Raw genomic sequence first — 12,601 nt, 5'->3', positions numbered from 1 at the left:
TTTAACATTTCTTCTGGTCAACTTAGTCACATGTTCAGCTCTTTTCAACTTTTTCCAAATTTTATAATTTTAACCCCAACCTCAGACTTTGTCATTTTACCTATTCCTGTTTTTATCAGCCCATATAATCTTCCCCTCTTTGGACCTTCTACTCATGAACTACAGCCTTTCTCTTTCTTCATTTCTTATCCTTTTCCTCCCCCTGTTCTACAATACAACTTTCAGTTCTTCATAATGTAGGCTTTGATCCCCTCCTCTACCAAAGAAAACCATAGGCAGCAGCATCTCAAAGCTCCAAAGGCCTCTTTATTGCTCATCTACTAATTTATTACATTTCTTTAATTAAAAACTTAAAACATATCAGAATAAATTTTAATCTATATTTTTATCTAAAAGATTTTATATATTTATATATCTATATATCTATAAATATTTGTAAACATCATTTGGTATCTAAAGTGGTATCAACAATCTTAGATGCCTTTAAATTACATAGCCATAGTATTGAGAAATTTCCAATTCTTTTTCCCTCTCGATGAAAAATTGTAATTTTCCCAAGAAAGGGTATTTGGCAGCATGCTCACGCTCTTGCTGAGCCTTCTTTTTCATGGCCTCACGCTCTGGCCGCTGCTCTTTTGTGATGGGGCTTGACATTACTGGCTCAGGAACATTGGGCTTCCTCCATGGAATTGGTTGCAAGCTCAAATCTTGCAGTAGAAATTGGGTTTGAGGCTTAGGTGGTGGCTGGAACTTGGTCACAGCAGTGGAAGCTGGCTCCCGCTGGAAAGAAATGCAAGATGATGTTTTGCAGGGTGCAGGTCTAGCAGTAGCAGATTGAGACACACTAGGCTGGGGAGGCTTGGTCAAACCCAGTAATGCTTGCACTGGATGAAATTGGCCAAGCTGTTTTGGCAGGACCAATCCAAGATGTGTTGGCACTTGCTGGTTGAGATGCATTGGCTGCCTTAGATTGAGCCAAGTTAGAATGAGGCTGGACAGGGTAAAGTGCAGTGGGCCTGTGTAAGGCAAGAGACTGTGGCCTCCGATGAATAGGTTGAGGTTGAGGCTTGTCCAGACTTGGAAAAACTAAAGGTATCAACTTGACCTTCCCAGGTTGGGGCAGCTCATACTGGGATGGAGATGGACATTCATTGCCAACACTGCTGTCTTGTTTTGGGGCTTTGACTTGAATTTTTTTAGGCCCTCTGCCCTCATGTGGGGCATCCAGTTGTGACTTGACAGCTGGAGAATACTGGAAGCCTTTCATGGTACTTGAGTTTCCCAGGGCCTGACAGGAAGATAACCCAGAGTTCTTATCATTCTTCTTTCCCAGTGCATGGAAAACCTGCACTGACTCCAGCATGTGCATGCCCAGGGAGCTTCTAGGCTTTTTAAAGTTCTCTTGGCTAAGCTCAGGTTGATTTCTCTTTTGCTTTGTCTTGGGAATGGTTGTCTTCTCTGACGTCCTTTTGTTCCCTGTCTGCTTACTCTCTTCAGCCTTATTAGAGATGTTGTCTCTGTCTTTTTGGTATTTTCCTGTCCATGGTCTTTAGCTTTGCTGACCCTGCTGGATGTGGCTTTTGGAGGTTTGATGTGAGAATGTTTGGTTGTGTTCACAGTAGTCCTGCTACTGGTTGGAGCACTGCACAAAACCATTTCGCCATCCAATAGGCATTCTGGGTTCTGGCACTGAATTTTGGCCTTTGGAACTTCCTTGATAGCTTCAATGGCTCCATCCTTCTTACTGATTTGGTCAGTGGGATCTTTTACACTGATCGAATTTTCCATCACCTTGATGTTCCTCGTCTCATTGGCTTTGATGGCTGTGGGGACTTTTGACTGGTTGAGACCTGTCAATGAATTGAAAATGGGCAGGAGGTGGGTATCTTCCAACAATGTAGCAATGTCTGCAGAACCATTTCCCGACTCAATCCCATTTTCAAATGTCTCTTTTTCCTTAAGACTTAGGCTATTATTTCCCAAATTGGCATTTTCAGAACTAGACTTCCCCTCTTAGCCCATGGGTTAATGCAAGCCAGAAGTTGGTGAATGTCAGGAATTTCTGAAGGGAGTAGTGGAGGATTGTGATTTTTGATTGGGATTGAGTAGGCATCCAGAGTCTTTGAAAGCTTGGTTTTAATTTCAACCAAATTCTCCAAATTCTCATTGTCTAGTTCCAAGTATAGGGTTGGAGACAAGGGCAAGACATTGACAGAACTTTGGACTGGAGCTATAATTGAATATCTCCAAGCTCAAGTGGTGGGTTACTCTCAAGTATCTGAGCATTTGTACTACTGCAGGACTTGAGGAATTCTGGAGTTTGTGGAAGACAAAATATCTGGCTTGCAGTTTGCAATCCTAGGGAAGTCTCAGTCCCCATGGAAATTTCCATCACTAAAGAGTAGTCAAGTATTAAGTCAGTCCATGGTAACTAGGATCTCCCTCCTACACACTAACACAGCAATGAAACTCCTGCCCACAGTGAGCAAGAAATTTTTGTTGACTCTTCTTAAGACCATGGATAGGTCCCTGTGTTAGGAGATAGGTGGTGACTGCTTGAGTTGCTACTCTTGGTCTTTTTATGTCATTTTTCTTTATATTTCATAGAATTGTTGTAATTCAAGTAAAAATGAAAGTGAGTTTAAAAAAGATGAAATGTTTTGTGCTTGGTTTGTGGCTTAGTAGTAGAGCACTTGCCCACTATTCTCTTGGCCCTGGTTTTAATTGCAAGCACACAAAAATGAAAAAAAAAGTTTTATAAAGCCTAGCATTCTCATAGATGGGACACTCAATTCTCTCTGCCATCCTGCAAGCATATGAATACAGTAAACCATGGACTAGGAGAGAAAGTAGCATTCTTCCTCATGAAATATGTGAAGGACATACTCTGTGTGCACAGAGATCCTTTATACAGGATCACTTAACACAAGGAAATTAGAGAATGTTTTGAAGCATTTTGCGAAGCCATCAAAGCAATAGATCAGGTAAAAGAATTAATTACAGTGTAGGGGGTTTGCCAGGGGAGTGAGGTCACATTCATTGTGCTTCTGGGTTTCTCTGAAATGCACTATTAATGACCATTATAGTGTTCCTCTTTTCCACATTTACTTATTTTTTTATTTAATTTTTGGTGGTTTTGGGGTTTGAACTCAGAGCCTATGGTTGTGAGGTACGTGCTGTACAGCTTGAGCCATGGCCTCATCCTTCTACCTTATATGGAATGTGAAAATGCAGAGTGCTCAGTTAGGATAGTGGTTGAAAACTCAGAACTTGGACTCTACCTATCTGTGGACTAACCACCACTCATCTTCAGATTGGACACTGTGAATGATAATCATTCTTTTCTCTTTTTTGCTTCTTGACTCACCTTGAAAAGTCCTTTCTGTCATGGGTTGAGCAGCCACAGAATGGAAGACTCCAGAGGTGGAAACTGGTGTTAGGATGTTTGTAGTCTGAACCTCCTTTAGCACCATCACCATTTCTGGTTGATGGACAGAGGCCCTACTCCCTGTGTATGAAACAGTGCCATAGGATGGAGCCAAGTTCCCCAGATATCAGAGGCCCAAATGTGTTTTCATTATAGTAATAGACCTGACTTTCTTCTTGGTAGGGAAATGACAGGCTTTGTCCTTGATTTGGAATCTGAAATGTTACCACTTGAACAAAGTTGGCAGACAATGATGAATACAAGGGGACCACTGTGTTGGAAGCTGAGGTAGTGATCTGGCTCTGGCCAGTAACTTCAGATGACATGGTTATGCTAAAGTGTTGGTAAAGATTGAAACTACCCATGGGTGACTGGAAAGAGCTGTCAAGAGACTGATGGCAGTAGCCATGTTGAAGTGATAATGGTACTAGAGACTCTAGAGAAGTTGCAGACTCTTCCTGTGGGAAGCAGCATTGGTCAGCATAGGAAGAGAGACCTACAGAGAATTTTCAGTTCCAACTAAAGGTGGATTTTGGAAATTTTCTGTAGGAGAAAGAGGGTGGTGAAACTGAGAAGATAGACTCACTTTATTTGCTGAGCAGTATTATCTTAAGGTTGTTGAAACAGGAAGCCTCTAATACCAGTACTCACTGAGATACCAAAGATCAAACACTGTAGTATGGCTGCAACTGCTGAAGCAGTTTGGTCCTCTGCTGATGAAGTGCCTTTTCTCCAAACTTGGGCACAAAAGACTCAGAGTGGTCTGGTTTCTACATTGTTCCCTGGTCAGCCTTTGCTTTGCCCTGTTTCCCTTGAGCCTGCACTAGTAGGATCTCATTACTATGTCTTATAATTGAAGCATTTTAGTACTAGGATATCCTTAGAGAACTTCTAATATTGCCTTTTATAAGCAAGCAAACTGAGGGCCTGAGAGGTCAGACTAATTCCTTCAAGTTCTCCCATCAAGATCTCTCTGGTGCTGGGTGCTGGTGGTACAGTTCTGTAATCCTAGTTACCTTGGAGGCAGAGATCAGGAAGATTGTGGTTTGAGGCCAGCCCAGGCAAGTAGTTCTCAAGACCCCTTCTCCAAAATAATCCAATACATAAAAGGGCTGACAGAGTGGCTCATTTGGTAGGGTGCCTTAATAGCAAGCATGAGGTCCTGACCTCAGACCCCAACACTGCAAACAAAAATATCTCCTTGATATCTGTATCAGGTTATAGATCATGACTTTCTTGCCAGGATTCTGTCCTCTGAAGAAAGACCAAAAACCAGTAGAAATAGAGCTTTTAACAAATGCTCTGTTTATTTTTATTTATTTCATTTATTTATATCTACGTATTTTAATAAATAGAACTTTTTGTTTTCTTATTTATTAGAAACTAGTACTACTAATTGGGCAATGACTCAAGCCTATAATTCTAGATATTTGGGTGGATGAGAGATGGATAATTATGATTTGTGACTAGCCTAGACAAAAAAAGCTCACCAGAGCCCATCTCAACCAATTGCAGGGTGTGGCAGCACATGTCTGTCAGCCCAGATATGGTGGGGAGCATAAAATAAGAGCATCACAGTCCAGTCTAGGCAAAAAGTGAGACCAAATTTCAAAAATAACTATAGCTAAAAAGGCTGGTGGCGTGGATTAAGTGGTAGAGTCCCTGCCTAGCAGTCATGAAGCCCTGAGTGCAATCCCTAGAACTGCCAAGAATGAAAAAGAGAAAGGAGGAAGGAATGAAAGAAACAAGAATGAAATGAATCACCAATTTTACCTTCACTGTCTCATTTTGTTTGTGCAGGTCACATGTCATTCAGAGAGTTCACTTACAACACAGACCAGGAGGTAAATTTAAAGGGTCATTGTTTACCCTCTTGAAGCCTGACTTCTGATCCTAAGTCAAAATGAGCACCTGAGAGTTCATTTCTCAAAAAGTGCCTTTTGGTAAAAAAAGTTACTTAAATTTTTTCAACCATAAGTTGTTCAATTATTATTGAATTATTGTCAATAATTTATGTATTATTGACATGGTACATTGTATTACATGTACTATTGGCATTGTATTGAATGTTACTATTCAATAATAATAATAGTGATTACTAATCCAAGAATAAAAGTGATATTTATAAGTGACTTGTATGGAGGAATGCATAGTTAGCTCTGGAAAGACAGAGAATAGTTAATACTATTAGATTAAAAAATACCCACAATAGAAGATTGTTTTGGATTAAAATTTTTTTTGAGACAGGGTTTCACTAAGTTCTCCAGGCTGGCCTTAAATTTATAATCTTCCCACCTCAGTCTCTGAGTGGCTAGGATTACAGTCACTAAACACCCCACCTAGATTTATTTTGAATCTACTTCTAACCAGTACATACTCACAGAGAAATTGTATCATTAAGAAGGGTATAACGAGCAGAAAAATGCAGCAAATGTAAACATTTTGGTAGCCATATTTTATGTAGACCAATATTTCAATAAATAGTGGCATGAATCTGGGAGTATCTGTAGCCCCAGCACTGAGGAATGCCCAAGTGTTTGAGATCAAATTAAGCCACATACCAAAACATCATCCCCAAACTGAAAAATGAAACAAAATAAAGTAGTATAAAGTGGAGAATAAAGCAATAAATGTAAAGGAACTCCATTATGGTGTTCATTCATATTTTTCTGAATATTATCCACCACGTAGTAGATATTAGTCCAACTAGACAGATAGTTCAATTAAGTTAGCCACATAAAAATCAGAAAAAAACACTTCATAAGGATTGTGAAAGTTTCTATATTTATCCTCAAAAGCTAGCTAGTAATCATCTTTAACTTACAGGAACATATCACCCCTAAAGCCTGAAAAAATTACCACTAAAATTCTATGAAAAAATTATGGGGGGGGTTTCCTGAAATAATTTATAAGCATGCACTCTGTCCTTGAGCTACACCTCCATCCCAAAACAATTCTCTTAAATGTTGAAAATCTGAAAGACTTCACAACATTGTTTTAGATAAATTGGAATTAGAGATGTAGAGATATTTTATCTTAGAAAGTTCTTTCTTTTGATTCTCGTGTCTAAACACTATTAATGACTATTAATAACTATGTATTCAGATTTAGGAAGAAAATTATCAGGCTGGAGGCATCTCTCAAGTGGTAGAGTGCCTGCCTAGAAAATGGTAGACCTTTAGTCAAACCCCAGTACTGCCAAAAAAGGAAAAATATTATTGAAAATATAAAAAGCAGCTTTTACTTGAAACTTATTTCTGATACGTTAGGATGCATGATTTAAAAAGCAATCCATGTATTTTAAAAATCGAATGAAATAGGATGCAAATAATTTTGTTTTACCATCCTTCTCTATAGCACCCTTTCTTAGTGTGTTTATTGGAAAAGTTATTTCTAAGATGTATTTCTAAAATGTTTATATTAAAAACTGTCCAGTGTCATCTGTGTCTAGAGTCAATTGAAAAAATAAAATCAATGTGAGTTGATACCCTGTTCTACCCTTATTTACCTTACTAGTCTACCACTAGAAGTATTTGCTGAAACTAACTTCAGTTTGCTTTTCTCTGAGTAAATTTCAATTTATGCTTTTTATGTGTTAATTTAAAAATTGTTGGTTCTCTTCAACATTCTGTCCCAGACCATCTCTTTTTTCTTGAGAATGTCTCCCTACTCTGCATCTCTTTCATTCTTATATTTTTTCTTCCCTCATTTTTATATTTTCTTCACTCCCTCCAGTTGCTCTCAGCTTATGCTTAATGAAAACAATCCCAAACTTCCTCCCACTAGAATATTGTCACTTCTGATAACTCAGTCCTCTCCCTCTTCCCTTCCTATTTCTCTTTTCACCTAGTCTAAACAGAAAACTCCAAAACCGATGAATAATTTTGATTAGGGTAAATTTGAAGTACTAAAGTGGAAATATTAGTGGAGAATGACTGTTATAGATGAAACATCTTGGTATATAGTGCTAGTTTTTTTTTTCTACCTAGGTTTTTCTGTTTCTGTTGAAAGTAACACTCTCCAGAGGTCTCTGATTCACTATTAGTAGAGAAAAAGGAACAGGACATGAGCAGTACATTACCCTCATGTAGCAGATGAGACGACATTTTGTGAGAGAGTCAACAATCTATCCAAAGTCACATAGCTTGCAAATGTAAAAGTCAAAATTGAAATCATGTTCCCATATTTCCAGTTCAATACTTCCTCTTATTATTCTAATCTGTTATGAGTCAACTGCTAAATTTAAGATCAGGGAGGATATCTAATTTGTTCATTAGATTTAAAAAAGCTGTTTTAAAATAAAAGTTTCTTTCCTTACCTGACATTGTCAGAGAAGAGTTAACATCAACTGCAGATACCAGAGATGAGGAGATGATACTTGTCTGGGTAGGGGGAAGTCAAACAGCACATGTGTCAAATCTGAAGGACACTGGTCACTGATCACTGCTAACTGATCATTGGTCACTGGTCACTTGTGGTGATTCAAATTTGTTTATAGACAACTCCATGGAAACCCCAAGATTCTACCAGGTGGCAGGAGGCTTGGTGGAAGAATGATGTCATAAGGTGGGCATTTTAAAGGTATGGAGTAGCCAATAGCAAGATCAGATTCCCAACCACAAAGTGGGATTGGTTGGAGCTAATAACAGTAGAGCTTTAACAGCACCGAAATGACTGAGATCTGAGGAAGTGAAAGAAATCCTGCAAGGCAGATGTGATAGTCCCTCTTTCCCATTTAGGGAGATCATCTGAGTGTTTCTTATAAATGTTCATTAACAAAGTTATTTGTAATTTGCATATTATGTTTTGCATTCTAATAGAGAGCATAATTATATCCTTCATGTATAGTTAATATCCTTGGGGAGGAAGGAAAGACACATTGAGGTTTAGCAATTATAGTTGTTCTGAAACCATCTGACTAGTTGTTCTGAAACTAGTCAGTTGATCTGACTAGTGAACTTACTGGAGAAGGTAAGGATTAAAGAGCTCTTTCTGTAACTTGGTTGAAGGGTAAGGTGAAGATCATTGAGTGCTCTTTATAGAAATGATGTGATCCAACGTTCTTCTCTTTCAGTTTCTTCTTTCTTGGCCTGCCCTGGGCTTGGGCCAGGTTGGACTTGCATCTCTCTTCTTCTCTCCTTCATTGTAAGAATTGTTTCTTAGACAAGCCTTGATTTTGCAGTCTTACTGGCATGGATGCTTCTTCCTGTAGAGGTTCAGAAGTAGGGGTCTTCTTTTCTGCATCACATTGATTGGAGAAATGGACTCTGCCCATTAGACGCAAACACTAGAGAGGCACAAGATCCTGCTGATTCAAACTTTACCTCTTCTGGACTTTGGTTATAATTCTTTTACCTATAATTTGCTATCCATGTCTCTGTGGGTCATGTAGAAATCCCACAGTCTTGTTTCCTTCACCTATGAGAAGCATTAAGTTGGTTTCTCCCTTTTTTTAACAAATAACCATTGTTGCAGTTACTGTATTTCCTTCTCCCTTGCAAATAGCCAGTATAGAATCTTGAATCTCTTGCATTCTCTGTCTGCCATGCTTGGTTGCAAAGTCAAGAAAAATAGAGTGATGAATAGTTAGAGAAAAAAGAAGACATTAGTGGAGCAGAGTAAACATAAGAAAAATAAGATCCATGAAGATGTTTTGGTTTGTGAGAAACAAATCTACACTATTTGGCCTCATTTTGTATTAACATGAAAGTTCAATATTTTTTATGAAGCTAGATAATCCAGAAGTTGTTATGAATTTTGTATACTGAGGGGAAAATATCTTTTCAAATAAATATTTAAGATTTTGTTTTATGTCACAGTGCTCTTTCACATCAATGATTAGTATGTTTGTACACTACAGACTGCTTTTAAAGGTTGTTTTTTCCTACTTCTTTATCCATGTCATATTTTTTAGGAATCCACATTATTAAGACATACTGCATGCTTTTCTCATGATGTTTATTTTTAAGCATAATTAGCTAATTTGACCTTTAGTTTTGTGGAAAAAATTAATAAAGAAAGGCATGTGAAAAGGCACTGTGGGAAATTACATGGGCACCCAAACATAAGGAACAGATTTTTACAGTCAGCCCAGCTTGATCTGGATTGCCTTTGCTTTTCATACCCTGGTTAGTGATTCTGTTCTTATGACCAGAATCGACACCTAAATATAGACACAACTGCAGTTTTTGCTCAATAACACACTTTACTTTCATTTACACAAATTGTAAAAATATACATTTTCCCTTCTTCTTTTCCATTGCCCTATCTTTCCCTCAAAGTATTGTACCATGTGAGAGAAGTCCAGAATGACTTAACATTTCAAGGCAAGGTCATTATGCTTCTAATTTCACTCTCCATGTGAATGTAAGAACATCTACCACATTAGCAAAGGAAGGAACGTCCAGGATGGTAAAGGATACATCTTTAGAGCCTCATGGCAGCACATCAGGAACCCAGCACACCACAATCTAACCAAAAGTCCTGCTTCAGCATATGCATCCTGAAGCCCATGCTCCAAAGCCTGTCCACACATCCTAGTACCAGGACTGTATGGTTTTTTTGTGTAGCATGTCATACAGTTCTCATTTTGCCTGGCAAAAAAACACCAGAGCTCAACCACCACCCAGTCCTGTGCAATTCTTTATAAAACCCCACCCAAACAGGCACAAGGGGATGGAATCTATATTCAATCTTGTATAGAATGTACATCAAGCACATTCACCTTCTTTACTTCCTTCTTTTATAATACCCATCCCATAAGTGCCCTTCCCTCAGTGGGATCAGTTTTTCATTCCCGTCTTTTGTTCTTTAGGTGTGTGTTCATTGTTTAGTGGGATTTTTGCCTTGATATTATATCTGTACAAGTATTGTGTTTAAGTCAATGTATACCCCCTTCATGGCACTTGCTTGCCTTTTCCCCCCATCCTGTGCTGTTTAACATTTTTTAGAATGTTCCCTTGAATCTTGTTCCTACACAGATGTTATGTATTTCATTATTATTCACTATCTTTCTTTCTTTCTCTCTTTTCCCCATCCCTTGGTCTCCTCTACCAGCCCCAATTTTGAATACATGCTCTGTATATATTTCTCTCTATATATAATATTGCTTATATTTTTATTGGGTCTATACTATACATGTAACAGGAAAATTCAGACTTGGCTTTCTTAACCTGACTAATGTCACTTAAGATGATTTTCTCCAGTTCCATCCATATACCTGTAAATAATACAATTTCATTCTCCTTTATGGATAAATAAAATACCACTGTATGCAAACACTACATTTTCTTAATCCATTCGTCAGTTGTGAGGCTTCTTAGCTGTTTCCATAGCTTGGTTATTGTGCATAATGCTGCAATAAACATGAGTGTGCAGGTACCTTTATTGTAACCTGATTTACATTCCTTTGGGTATATCCCCAGTAGTGGTTTTACTGATTATATGATACTTCTATTTTTAGATTTTTGAGGAGCCTCCATACTATTTTCCATGGTGGTTATACTAATTTACATTCCCACCAACAGAGAATGAGGTTTCCTTTCCCCCTGCATTCTTGATGACATTTTTTGTTGTGGTTTGTTTTCTTGAGGATAGCCATTCTAACTGGAGTGAGGGGGGAGTCTTAACATGGTTTTGATTTACATTTCTTTTATGGCTAGGGATATTGAGCATTTCTTCTTCTTTTTTCTTTTTTTGGTTATTTTGGCTTTGAAAAACTCTGTTCAGTTCATTTGCCCATTTCTTAATTGGGTCATTGATTTTTTTGGGAGTTTAGTTTTTTGAACTCCCTGTGTATTCTTGTCATTAATCCCTTGTCAGTTGTATAACTGGCAAAGATTTTCCCCCATTCTAGTGGTTGTCTCTTTAATCTGGTGACCATTTTGTTGTGCAGAAGCTTTTCAGTTTCATGTATTCCCATTTGTCAATCCTTTCTCTGAGTTGCTTGAGCCATTCTGTTTAGGAAGTTACTGCCGTTGCCACCTATAAGTTGTAGTCTATTCTCTACTCTTTCCTGCAGTAACTTCAAAGAATTGGGACTTACATTAAGGTTCCTAATCCACTTTGAGTTGATATTTGTACAGGGTGAAAGACAGACCCTGTTTCAGTTTTCTGCATTTATTTTTTATTATTATTCATATGTGCATACAAGGCTTGGGTCATTTCTCCCCCCTGCCCCCACCCCCTCCCTTACTACCCACTCCACCCCCTCCCTCTCCCCCCTACACCCTCAATACCCAGCAGAAACTATTTTGCCCTTATTTCTAATTTTGTTGTAGAGAGAGTATAAGCCATAATAGGAAGGAACAAGGGTTTTTGCTGGTTGAGATAAGGATAGCTATACAGGGAGTTGACTCACATTAACTTCCCATGCATGTGTGTTACCTTCTAGGTTAATTCTTTTTGATCTCACCTTTTCTCTAGTTCCTGGTCCCCTTTTCCTATTGGCCTCAGTTGCTTTTAAGGTATCTGCTTTAGTTTCTCTGTGTTAAGGGCAACAAATGCTAACTAATTTTTTAGGTGTCTTACCTATCCTCACCCCTCCCTTGTGTGTTCTCGCTTTTATCATGTACTCATAGTCCAATCCCCTTGTTGTGTTTGCCCTTGATCTAATGTCCACATATGAGGGAGAACATACGATTTTTGGTCTTTTGGGCCAGGCTAACCTCACTCAGAATCATGTTCTTCAATTCCATCCATTTACCAGCGAATGATAACATTTCATTCTTCGTCATGGCTGCATAAAATTCCATTGTGTATAGATACCACATTTTCTTGATCCATTTGTCAGTGGTGGGGCATCTTGGCTGTTTCCATAACTTGGCTATTGTGAATAGTGCTACAATAAACATGGGTGTGCAGGTGCCTGTGGAGTAACCTGTGTCACAGTCTTTTTGGGTATATCCCCAAGAGTGGTATTGCTGGATCAAATGGTAGATCAATATTTAGCTTTTTAAGTAGCCTCCAAATTGTTTTCCAGAGTGGTTGTACTAGTTTACATTCCCACCAACAGTGTAAGAGGGTTCTTTTTTCCCCCGCATCCTCGCCAACACCTGTTGTTGGTGGTGTTGCTGATGATGGCTATTCTAACAGGGGTGAGGTGGAATCTTAGTGTGGTTTTAATTTGCATTTCCTTTATTGCTAGAGATGGTGAGCATTTTTTTCATGTGTTTT

The 12,601-nt window shown here is 38.4% G+C and overlaps 1 pseudogene; it reads right to left on the bottom strand.

The window, feature by feature from the left end:
- Positions 1-483: 483 nt before the first annotated feature.
- LOC109702024 (uncharacterized protein C2orf78-like) overlaps positions 484-12,601 on the bottom strand; it is a 32,718-nt pseudogene continuing 20,600 nt past the window's right edge.

Source organism: Castor canadensis, chromosome 15 (assembly GCF_047511655.1).
Source record: "Castor canadensis chromosome 15, mCasCan1.hap1v2, whole genome shotgun sequence".
Taxonomy (NCBI): Eukaryota; Metazoa; Chordata; class Mammalia; order Rodentia; family Castoridae; genus Castor; species Castor canadensis.
This window is presented reverse-complemented; position numbering and strand designations above follow the sequence as displayed.